At 46.0% G+C, this 12,965-nt stretch overlaps 1 long non-coding RNA gene across 1 annotated transcript; it reads right to left on the bottom strand.

The window, feature by feature from the left end:
• Positions 1-3,949: 3,949 nt before the first annotated feature.
• On the bottom strand, positions 3,950-10,641 carry LOC128135537 (uncharacterized). Its single transcript, XR_008233106.1, has 3 exons — positions 10,499-10,641; positions 7,261-7,379; positions 3,950-5,408 (listed from the first exon to the last, which is right to left on the bottom strand). It is a non-coding gene; the product is annotated as an uncharacterized LOC128135537 (long non-coding RNA).
• Between the last annotated feature and the right edge of the window lie 2,324 nt (positions 10,642-12,965).

Raw genomic sequence — 12,965 nt, 5'->3', positions numbered from 1 at the left:
CAACTAACAAAAAAAATTTTTTTCAGTAATATTGCTCCTCTCTCGAAGGCTCTTCTCCCTCTCTCTGCTGTGCCGCCCCACACTCTGACCTTCCAAGATGTCCTGTGCTCACAGGGCAGTCAAAGTATTTTAGCTACCCCCAACGTACCTGCAATTTGTGCAGACACAGAGCCTAAGACCACCTGTAATCTTGTTAATTATGATAATTATGGTCATTAAGGATGTATTATAGAGTTCACTGCTAATAGGAGCTTCCATAGATGCTTGCAGCCAAAACAGCCGAGGCCAGCTCGCCATACACAGCTCTTCATGGCTCCCGAAGGAGGATGAGTGTGAAGCCTGTGATCTCGCAGCCCTGCCCTGCACTCCCAGCCAGGGAGCTTTGCTCATCCACGGCCCATGTCTGTTACTCACCATTATGAAGCCAAGGCCTTTAGCAGGTCTCCTTCTCGTGGCTATGATAAGAAGGCAACACCCAGCCGGGAAAATTGGAGAAAAAATATTTTTAACTCTTTGCTTGTTCGTGGATGTCCCCCACAGCCTAGCTAAACTAATTAAGCTAAAATATTTAAGCACCCTCACGCTTGCATTGCAGAGCTTTTCTGCTTTGAACGAGCGGGAGAACATGGGAGCAGTATGACTTGTGTTTTGCCTTGCAAGATGACCGCTCGCAGCCCCTGGTTTCAAGGAACCTGACCCGTCTGGCTCAGACACACGGCAGCACGCTCGCTCTCCCTCCGGTGACACATTTAACAACTCCTCAAGGGAAAATTACTACTACCGGAGCAGCCCAAACAGCCTTCTAGGCACTGTTACGGCCGGCTGTGTGGAGAGGAGCTGGTGAAAACGACGGGAGGGTGGGCCAGAGCCCAGCGGCCGGTAGGTGGGAGAGGTGCCAATGGCCCGTGGACGGGTGGCCCCTTCCAACAGCCGTGGGGAGAAGCTGCTCTTTGGCCTCTGCCCTGGGCCGGTTTCACGCTCGCCCTGGCCAGAGCCGATGCCTATCTTTCCTACTGGAAGAGCGGGCGAGGTGGCCCCGACCCTGGTGCCACGTTCTTCCCCGGGGGAGGCAGTCGGCGTTGCTCCCCGGGGCGGCAGCCGTGGGTTGCGTCCAGGCGAACCATCTGCTCGACTCGCAGCCGTCCTCCTCACTCCGCTTAAAAACGCCCTTCAGGCCGGGGTTTGGGCTCTTCTTCTGGTCAGCCAGGCCTTCCAGATGGCAAGCCAGCCCTTCGCAAGACACTTGTGTTTAGATGGATGGGAGGAGGCTTGCCCTCTCCCGGCGGCAAGACATCTCGAGTGAGTTATGGTTGCTCATGCGGTGGCACGAAAAATTGTCGGGCTCTGGCCGTGTGAGCAACTGTTCTTATATCTCAGGGAGACAACTTACAAACAGATTCTGAGGGCTTTTATGCTAATAAAGCTCTGCTTTTGCTGCCGTTAGTTCAGAAATCTTTATTTTAGCTGTTGTTTTCAATTTCCAAAGCCTGCTTTGTCAGTGAAAACCCATGTCCTCCTAACTGTAGCACAGCAAACAGTGCTGACGATTATTCCGCAGTTACAACACATCACGTTAGGTGGTCCTATCTCAATGCGGTAGACAGCTGACGGCTGGGGAGGGGAAACTGATATAGCCTAACCATGAGGTCTCGCCGCCTGCCTGGGAAATAAAGGACACCGAAATATAACTGCGTGGGAAGGACTTCCAAGAAGAATTTGTCCCAAACCATTTTTGGAAACAGATGATAACATTATTTACCCAAATACAGGAAGCTCAAGATTGCAATGAATGACGAAAGGCAAGAACTAAGGGTGAGGGGGAGAAATATGTCCTTCCCCCTCCCCCTTCCCAAAAGAGAAAAGGAAAAACCCCACCAGCAACCCCCCGGTTATTAGGCTGTGCACTCACGAGCTGATATATCCCTCTGTGTTTGTGCATGTGCATCTCACACCCACACACTCCTGCCCAGCCCCGTTTGGATCCTAATGCCGGGGACTCTTTCCAAAGCCAGGCATGGTATCCCACGGAGGAGAGTCCAGCTGTTGGGATCCTTCCCAGAAATCAAACACTGCAGCATTCAAGCCTTTCTGGCCTTTCAGTAGTTAATCTGGGGATACTCAGAAACCCAAGAGCAAGGCAACCCCCTCCAATGAGAAGGGATGGGAAGCCATGGGGTGTGCTTCAAAGCGTCGTACTTATTTATTTATTTGTGTTCATGTTTATGTAAATTTTGCATAAATCTGGATTGAACTTTGGGAGCCTGAGCTCTCAAATACAGGATCCAGCTGTTTGAAATCACGAGGAATGTACATTCCCACCAGCAGCGTAAATCCAAAATATAAAAAGGTAAACAGCCCAGCTAGCTGAAGGAGGGGCCAAGGGGGGATTAGCTCTCACAGAAAGGGATCCTCTCGTCTTGTGTATTTATTTATTTTTTTAATGTTGCTGCCTGCTCTGTAGCAAAAAAAAAAAAAGGTGCTGGTTATTTTGGAATCCACAGCGATGCGAGGCGTCCGTCAGCATCTGCTCCCAGTGGTTCCCAGCCATGGCTGCTGCTGCACTCAAACCAAGTGAAAGCAGCACAGACCCAAGGTGTTTTATTACAGTGACAGCCTGACTGATCTGGATTCAGCAGCATTTTATTTATCTCGGCAGTGCCAACCAGCCCAGCCGCTGAGAATCTGCTGGAAGACCAAGGGGTACCTCCTCATCACTGGCTGTGGCTCAATGTCCCCAAGGCCAGCTCAGCTCTTCTGGGGCTTAGGAAAGCTGCAGATCGCAGTCACTCTGGTCTTGGCTTCATGGCACACTGACAGCATTCCCGGTCTGCTTGCGGGATGCCAAGCACCAAGTCAGCACAAACTCACCATTTTCATTTGTCTGTCCTCGAAACAATTCAGCTTGTTACCTTTGTTTGAAGGAGCTTTATGTCAGCTCAGGTATCATCAGCTCTAGTCCCCTTTGCCAGCATCAAGCCACATCCTCAGCATATGCTCCGTATCGTGTGTTCTGTAAAATTTAGCAGCAATGTCGGCACACATGCACGTGCACATATCTGAGCTGAACGTGCTCGTGTGCCGGGGCACTCCAGTGAGCAGCTGCAGTACTGGTGACCTCTGGGGTTCAGGCTGCCACTCATTGACTTTAGGGTAAGATAGAGCTGTCCCTTAGGTGCGGAGATGTATATAGGGTCTCTGCAGAAGACGTTAAAGTACCTGCTACAGATACCAGCCCCGCCTTCCCAGCTATTACTTTATAAAAGGGGGAGAAGTTAATCTTCTGAGCCTTTATTTAAGCCCTAAATAAATTCTCGGCTTTTAAACAGTATTCTTTTAGTGAAATCTGTCAACATTATGGTTATTATTATAATAAAGATTTTGACAATCTGCTTTGACACCTAAATGTGGAATTTGGATTATAATGTGAAAATCTCAGCTCAAGCGGGAAAAAAAGTTAATGCATCCTTAGGGTAAGCATATACCTAGCCTCACACCCTAAATGAGCTACGCAGTAAGTGCAAATACATGGATTAGCAGGTCCCCATTTTCTACAGTTAGGCGTGTCTACACGCACACAGAAATGCATTGGCAGAAAGGAATAAGCAAGGGTGAAGCTGGCTATTCAGAGGTTAATTACTATCATTAAGAAAAAAATCCCACTTCAGGCACATCAGCTTTAAAGCTAGCTGGAAGTGGCCCTCTGAGAGGTGGAAGCAGCAGACAGCCATAAATAGAAGCTCTTCAGTCTATGATATAATAAGTGTGATGTGATACAAAGTCTGTGATAAAATTTCACTGTAAAAGCACCTTACAAAACAGGAGAAGGGGCAAATCAGTTCACTGAACTCTGAGAGCCCCTAAACCCAACTGGGTCTCTCACTGATGCCTAAGGTATTTTCTCCCCTGAGCAGAGGTAGGGATAGCGCTTGTTGGTGGATACACCTTGGGGACAAAGTTAAGACTTCAGCTGGGCACTTGCAATCGCCTCCAGGTGACTCTGATGCATTTCAATGTCAGAGGTGGCATACTACTGTCCAGGTGACAGATTTTTTTTACAGTAACAATGCCGGTGTTACAATGCTACCCCTCCAGAGCCCACCGGTGACTGAGTGCTGGTAATTAAAATGATTCAGACCATCTTTAAGCAGACTATTTACGCATTTATTTTACCATGCCTTTTCCCAGTGAAACTGCCTTGATGACACTTTCCTTAAATGCTCCTGCAACACCTGCCATTGCAGAGAATCACTAAGGAATGAATTACAGCCATGATTAGCTTTCAGCTCAATAGAAAAGAAAATGCTTGAATTAAACCCATCACCTGTTTTGATACAAATTAAAAACATTGGCTTTTTTCAGCAAGGCAAAGCTCCAAACACTGCAGCACCCTAAATTCATGCAGATGTTATTTAATCACAGCTATCTGCTATTACTTTTTCCTCAGCTAAACAACAGTGCAGTTAGCAGAAGTCATGTGAAAGGGGCTGATGTTAGATAGAGAATGTCGTTAATGTTATGGTTCCAAAGAAAAGTGAGATTTCTTTTATATGCGCTCATGGCTGAGGCTGATAATTGCTTCCTGTCTTACACCTACACAAAATCCATGAATATAATTACAGCAGCGCAGCGCGAGTTCAATCAGAAGGGAGTATTGATTTGTGTATAAATCAAAAGCCATCTTCCTCTGGTTGTATTTACATGAAAAAAATAATAGGACTTTTCTGAAAAAGCTGCATAATCAAGAAAGGGTAGTGTATTGCAGAAAACCTCACTCATAGATTATATCGCCAGAAGGGAATAATATGATCTTCTAAATTTGTCTACATATGCAAGCCACAACATTTCCCAAATTAATTAAGCTTTGATCTACAATGTATTTTGGGGGAGGAAAAAAAATATCCACTTATTCTGCTGGATTTTTAAATGCATCATTTGATTTATACGCACATGAATTATTACCACATTCTCCTGTACTGTGACTGACTATCAGCAGACCCTGTTGCCTGGAAGCGAAGCAGATGCTTCTGTTCTTGGGGTGCACAGCCAGGTGACTATCACTTACCAGCAAAGCTGGGTGCAAGTTAGCACTGGGGTTGCTAACAGGGGTGGGGAGGAGCAGCTGTAGCCTTTTAACTCCCTCACCTGCTTCCCCTGGTAAATCCTCTTCAAGACTGGGAGAGGTATCACGAACTTTGCAGTAAGGACAACATCTGAACGAGGGGATGTCTCCCTTCTTGGTAGGTAGTGTACTTTGGGGAATCCTGTCTGTAGGGCTATGAAATCAAAGGTGAGAAAGCAGAGGAAAGTCTGAATTTGGGATTGTTGAGCCAGATCCAAAGCCCAGAAAGGTGCATCCTTTGCATGGGCTGGGATCCAGCTGGGGAGGGTCCATATTCAACACACGGTACCTGCAGAAAAACAGCAGACTGGCTTTTTGCACCTGAAGATAGCAAAGGACACAAAGCTATTTTCAGCTAGATCTGCCCTGCTCAGAGCTCCCTCCTACACATCGGTCTTTATTAAAGGTTGATCTGTTCTGTGCTCTCTTCATGAGTAAATGGCGTCCTCCACTGTAAATGCTAACCTTGCCCCAGAGAAAAGGGTAGTGTGCTCCTCCTTCCCCATCACCCAGCCTTCATAAAGATAACTTGCTTGCCTATATAATTCCCTGCAGTTTGTCTGAAGGGAGCCTTTAGGACAGAAAGACCTAACGGAGACATTTCTATAGCTTCCTCGTTATTTGAGGTGCCAGCACGGGGTTCAGGAAGGATGCAGAACCGCAAGGTCTCATCTCTGCACAGGGGTTGCACTGGGTAGTAACGGAGAACTAGAAAGTGGCAGAGGCACATACTGTTATGAACGCATTTACACAGCTCAGGTTTTGCAAGGGAAATGGAAGACCGTGTGTAAGCGAAAGATCACTTGAACCCCGTAGAGCCGCCACTTCTTCAGGACATACAACAACATCCATAAAAACCTTCCCTTTCACTCTCTCGAGCTACACCAGCACAAAATGAGACCGCATCGGTACCTCCGCTAAACACCCATCACTGAGTACTGAGCTCAAATTAACTGTTTTGGGAACACTTGCAGTGTCCTGACTTTGCCTGGGGCTACTAGCAATTAAAGCTCATTTTTGTCAGCCCAGAAGGAATCAATCAGAACTGATGACTGCATTAATATTATTCATCACCCCCTGAAGATTTCTTTCTAGCAAGCCACCTAAATAATTAATATTAAAATTGATTTTGTGAAGCGTTCTCAGATGTTGTAATAAATGTATACTAACAGCCTATCCACGAGGCCACAGTGTAGAAGGATTAAAACCTGATCAATTATGACATGCCTTCATTTTTGAATAGGAGCCTGTTTGAAGAAACACAATCTATGCAGAGTATAATTACATGTATTAAGTTACACCACAATCTGTTCTGCCACTGACTGACTAGTGTTTGCTCGATTAAAAACACTGCTAGGAAATGGCTAACTAATTAATCAAATTGGCTCATTTCCAACAGCTTTCATTTGATCAGTTGTGCTTCAGATCTATTTTTATAGAAACAGTCAACCAAACAGAAAAAGTTACTGCAATGGAAAGGCAAGAGCAGCGCTTTAAGAAATCGCAGTAAAGAGTGCATATGTTTTTTTTCATGGGTCTAACTAATATCACTCAGAAATTTAAAAAAATGTGTAAATATCTCATTTCCAAGTATCAAGGAAAGATGATGGATGAGGAGGACTGCCACAGCACACCCTACATATGTATATACACACCAGCTATCGTGTTTGCCAAGTGCCATTCTCCACAGATAAAAAATCAGCATGAAATACTTTAAGTCTTCTTAAGACTTAGGAAGCTACATTAAGCTTATTATTAAGCACCTGTGTCACTGAGCTTGGAGAAGATACACAAAGCTGTCCTTGTACCTGAGGAATAGCTATAGCCAGGTAATTAAGGACCTGAAGCTATGGAAAAGCCTTGTGGGATTTTCCATGAAGTTTCATTGTTAGTAAGACTCCTGCCAGACTCTCAAAGACCTTAATGTTGTATTCCTGTGCCTAGCAAGGAAATGTCCAGCTCTACAAGGGGAGTCCACAGACTAAGGTTAAGAGCAAATGCTCACACATAACCTAGGAGAAGAGTTTAGCACCTCAAAATGGGATCCTAAGCAGACAGCATGTAGCTACCCGAGAAGATGCTAGAAGGCAAGGGACGGCCTCTGCTGCTTTCTCGGGTGTAGCAGCCCACGAGCCACTTACCCACAGCGACAACCCCCTTCTGAGGATGAACGTGTTGTCCCATGGGGCATGGAGGGCCGCGTCTCCATTTTCTCTGTAAACAGAGAGCACATCAGCAGTCCTGTTGAACCCAGGGTGATCTAAAGGATGTTAGAAAGACAAAGGGGAGGGTAACTTAATAAAATCAGCAATTTTTCAGCAATGTTTCCAACAAAGAGTTTCTGCAACACATTTTGTCTGTTAATAAAAGAATATCCAATGAAATTAAATGTATGATCAAACAGCTAATAAAAAATGCTGCCTCAGAAAGCAACATCAAAAGATGTGGTAACCCCTAGCTTTCGGCCTCGGAGCTAGAATACTCACAGAGAGACCCTGGGGAAAATACTCCCTCCCATCGCTTCCTGTGAAGCAAGAGCACTGGGCAGACGGGGCTGGGAACGTGACGAGGCAAGGCAGAAACTAAGCAGGAAAATGACTTGATTATGCAAAGTGGAAAACCACTGTATATGGACCATAAAGAAGAGAGTCCCCTTGTGAAGACAGTCACAGATACGCCAGTCCTTTTATGAACATATGATTTTTCTCTTACTGAATCCAAGACAGTGAGCCTACCAAGGTGCTTTGGAAACTCACTCAATAGCATTTGTGCATATTGACTTGTCTACCAGCTTGAGAAATTGGACCCTGACTGTTCACAGCATGACAGCCTAAGTTGCAAGAAGGTGATGCTGTCTTCTGCGTACAGAATTAGTTAATCCCCATCTGCTGGTGTGCCTACAATTCTAGTCATTTCCTGAAAAGAGATTAAAAGCCAGGCAGATAATTAAAACACAAGATGTTTTAAAACACAAAACGTTTCACTCAGGCTAGCAGCTGAAATAATTTTTGCTGCTATGTCCTCTTCATCTTCTCTTCCCCAAACATTTGGTGAATTTGCTTTCTGACAGGGATGTTCACGAGGCATTCATGTTTTATGAAGCTCTTAAAGAATATTTATAAAAAGCAGATCTCAAATATGTCACCACCAATGATTGAATTATGCAGCCTACAGCTTGTCAGTCGGGAGTCAACTGCATGTCGTGCACACTCACTGATGAAGTAGAACACAGCTGAGAAGCCCAGGGATAAAGAGAAACATCAACAATTTAAACGGGCACAGTACGTACTACAGAAAGACCTATATATTCCATAATTTGAAGACGTCCATTTAAGCAGGCAACGTCATAAGCCTAATCAGCAAGCAGGATCTTTAATGAATACGTAGGTGGAGAAGTACCTAGGACAAACATCGGTAAAGCCAGCTCAGGACAGTACAGGCTCGACTCCCCAGCAAGACCACGGCCCAGCAGCGGGCAGGTCTTCGCCCCGTCCCCTCCAGGGACCAACATCGGCTGTTGTTACACAGGGACACGAGAAGCCTCAGTGGCTCCAGTGCAGGATCGTACTGGTATGGCTGGGCAGGTCGTGGGTCAGAGCTGGCTTGGGTCCAGCTGGCTGGGGACCTGCCACTGCTGGCACACATCCATGCACGCACTCCATTGAGGACCTTGCAACTTTTGGCACCTCTAAGATCAATTAGCAAGGGCTTTGAGGATTGCATTTCTCAGCTGATGATCCTACGGTGGTTCCTGTTCATTTGACTGCCTAAATCCCATTTATTTGAGAAAATGTTTCTAGCAAAATTACAAGCAGTGAGCTTTATTCTTTGTGCACTTCACACATGGCTAAATTTTGCTAAAGCCCCTTCCAAACTCCATAGCCCTTAAAGGCCTTGGAATTTGAACCTTCATAACAACTCATTAGTTAATATCTGTGGCCCAATTTGGAGTAATTACAGTAGTTTCACCTTCACTTACTCGAATTAGAGTTTATTCTGAGTACAGGCTACGTAAAACGTGAGAGACTTCCAAAGATTAACTGGGTTACAAATGATCCCTGCATAATTAATTTTTGTTCAAATGCTTACTGAATTACACGTGCCCTGTAATAAATTCAATAATTTCAGAAATTTCATCTCCATGGTAAAAGTGTCCTGACATAAGGATAGTTCAGGTTTCCCAAATGCATCCATTTGCTCATAGAAGAGATCTCCTGTTACAGCCTCCCTCTAAACCCTCCTCCAGCACAGGACAGTTAAAATCTCTCCATTTCCTAGTGAGAAGTTTTTGGGACAAGGAAATCTGGAAAAAAAGGAAAAGCTCTTATATTCATTCATTTTTTGCCTGCAAAATCTAGTAGTGGAACTCACTACATCGTAACTGTTGTCTGAGCATCGAGGAACAGAAATAGTGTTCTTTTGTCCCTCTTTTTTATAGGGATACTTTCCCACGTGAGATTGCTGTATGCTGTTACATGTGTCTATACAGAACACCGTTCACCGTGTCCGCAGGAAACTTGGTACGTGATGAGGACATCAGGGTGAATGAGACAAGTCACCTACTAACACTACAATCCTGCTTTAAAAAAAAAAATCCCAAAATATGAACCTAGGCTTGACTCCAGTTGCGTCAACGGCAAAGTCCCTTTCCCTCTTTCTGCCTCTGCATTTCTGTCACTCTGGGTCTCACGACACCACTGAGGTCCAGCCTTCTCCTGACGGCATCATCAGGACTCTCTCCCTGTGAGAGCAGGACAAAGCTCTTTACTGGTACGCTCGTTCAGCGTCTGACTACCCTGTGATGAGCTACCTGAAGTACAATGGCATGGAGTGTTAGTCTCCAAATCTGAGGGATCTTGCATCGAAGGAATCCTCATTCCTTCACCTTCCCTTACGTCTCTTCCTTGCCCATGGTCATGGGGATCTGAGTCCCCATGGGCACAGTCCCGCAGGGAGAGGTTCAAAACGGAGACGGAGGCAGGCCGGGGAACCAGCTCTCACAAGCTCCTGGCAATACTGGTGTAATCTGCGGAATTCTTAATGGACCAGGTGGAAGGAGGGTGGGAATGAGAAAGCTCCTTGCCTACACAAGTCGGGCAACCGGGACGCACCGTGGGAGTGAGGGTAACATGCAGGAGGGAACGTGGTGAGAGGATATGGATGGGTTTTGTGAAGGCGTGCTCGTACTCGCTGTTATCCAACAGAGGTGAGGCTGTGGGGATGCTCTGCTATGTAACCACCACCACCGCTACACAGCCTGTGTTTTAAATGTCCTTAAACTGTAAGCTGTGCCTACCGAAGGTTGCCTGAGGGTAGCTCTCCGGTTTCCCTTGCAACACCCATCTGATACCGAGACAAGGAAACCAAAATAAACCTAACCTTACAGTTAAGGAGGTAACAGCTCCTCCAGCTTGTTGGTCAAGTGGGAAAACTAGATAAGAGACGTGTCGGCCGGCCCAGGCGGATGCTCCAGACTGGACCGGGTTTTTCCTCTCCATGCTGTGGGGTCGGGCTTGTGCCCGGCAGCGGCAGCGTGTCCGCCGCAGGAGAAGGGCACGTCCTGGCCTCCTGACCCGCGAGGGGCTGAGCCTCCAGGGCAGCCAGGTTTCGGCATTCAAACATGTGCGGAGGAGCACAAAGAAGCCCTTTATGCCGCTGCAATTGCAACATTAGATTTCAGTTTTATTCCCAAACATGAGCCGAGCTCTCAGTCATAGACAGGCTTTTTAATCAGCCCTGGCAAAGATGAAAAGCCTGAGAAAGAGAGGCAGTGTCTGTGCAAGAAGGACTCATTTACATTAAATAATTATCCTGAAGGAAAGAAACAGCAAGGGAGTGATTTTTTAATTATAAAGAAATAATTGCAGTCTGGAGGAGTATATAGAGTCCCAGCTTTGTTCCCTGTAAGTTACCTATTTGCAGTAAACCCCAAACAGTAGGCTTGAGAGGTAAGAAATATCTGTTTGTTATTATTTTCAAACCAGAGTATCATATGAGAAGGAAGACAGGGAAATACTTCTGCAATCCCAAAAGGCTGCTGCTCTAATAATGTCTCCTCTGCACAGCAGGACACAAAATCAGTATGGCAAACATAAATGCTAAAAATATGAGAGCTGACATACATTACATTCTGTAATAGGTTAGGAATGACTCTGTTGATGAGAGAGTGTGTGTGTGTGTGTGTGTGTGTGAAAGAGAGAGATACAGCGCTGTCATACAAGCGTATCTTGTCTGCTACACAGCCTGCCATGCAACGTGGTACATGCTTTCACTTCTTTGATATTGCTTATTTAGTAAAAAACAGAAAGGATTTGACTCCATTTCCTCATAAAAATGACTTTTGAGCTGAGATGAAGAATAGTACCAAGTCCCCAAATTAGGAACCTTTTTAAACTCCGAGGAATTTACAATAGGGGCTGCAATCTGTGCTGTGCTTTGGGGATCAATTCCCTGGATGGAGCTGACGTCCTGAGCCTCCTGGCACCTAGCACAAGAGCACAGTTTTTGGGGAAGGTGAGCACTCCACGGCAGGCTCTATTGCTTTCACTGAGGAAAGTGCCAAAACCTGGAAAATTCCCGCTGCAGAATCGGGGCAGCACTCAGCAACTCGCAACCGGTTCTCAGTCCAGGGCAGCGAACACACTTCAGCTTTACACGGGTGGCTCATCGGCTGACCGGTCTGGGAGATGACCAGCAGCACTTCTAGTGAAGACGGGCGGTCGGCGAGAGGGAGCTCCCGTGCTCGCTGCCGACCTGCGAAGTCCTTCCGCAGCGCATCCCTGGGCACGGCACGTGCCTCGGGGCCACCAGCGGCGACCTACGGGCAGAGCAGCCTGCAATGCAATGCTGGCAGCTTAATGTTTTTGAAAAATGTTATTTCGCTTTGAAAAAAGAGAGGAGTGGTAGGGATAGGAGAATCCAGCAGAAGAGAGAGGCTAGAGAGAAAAGGAACGGCAGTGGTCACTGGCTTTGGGACACAGCAGGGAAGGGCTCCCGAACGCGGGAAAAGGGGCAAAGAAATGAGGCTGGATTTCCACCCGAGAGCACACGGCAGCCACTGCTTTGCACCTCAGCTTTGCCCTGTCACCAGAACTAAGTGATGGCATGGTCTATCAATTCACATAAGCCTGCCTTAATTTTTACGCTGGTAAAAAATTCTGAAATACCGGTTTCTCCCTGTAAGCAAAAGCAGGCTGCAAGCTGGCAGGTAGATATCATCTCCCTGTGATGATCAAAACGGCTGCTGCCGAGTCACAGCAAATGTAACCAGTACGTAGCTTTTGTATTGCATACATTAGCAGAAAAATATATAGACACAGCTATACAAATATATTGCCTGACAGAATAAAATGAACTACATTAATTCCTTCATAAGCCCATTCTGATTTTTTCTTGTTTTCTTAAATTCCCAGTAAATCTCCTTTCCAGGCCCTGCAAGCTACTGCATTGGAAGACTTAAAGGCTTACAACAGCCGATATACAAATCATACTGTAGCGTCCATCTATACAAATATCACTGGAACGTGACCCCCAGGAACACCAATTTACATTTATAGCTCTAGAAATAGGATTTAATGTCATGGACTGCGTCAAGTACCCAGGACAGCATAGCAAAAGTTAATGCGCATAACGCATTAAGCTAATGGGATTCAGTCAAGGGTGAATATGTCTCTTTGGGCTAAGAAAGCATCAAGTCTGCCCACGTTTTCGGAATACTCTGCAGCCTGCCGAGTGCTTCTGCTACGGGCATGAATGTGAAAGCAGAGGAGGAGAGGAAAAGAAGCAGGGTGTATCTGAGAGAACAGGGGTGAAAAGATGACAAGGAATGACTAAAAATGACCAATTC

This window comes from Harpia harpyja, chromosome 23 (genome assembly GCF_026419915.1).
Source record: "Harpia harpyja isolate bHarHar1 chromosome 23, bHarHar1 primary haplotype, whole genome shotgun sequence".
Lineage (NCBI taxonomy): Eukaryota > Metazoa > Chordata > Aves > Accipitriformes > Accipitridae > Harpia > Harpia harpyja.
This window is presented reverse-complemented; position numbering and strand designations above follow the sequence as displayed.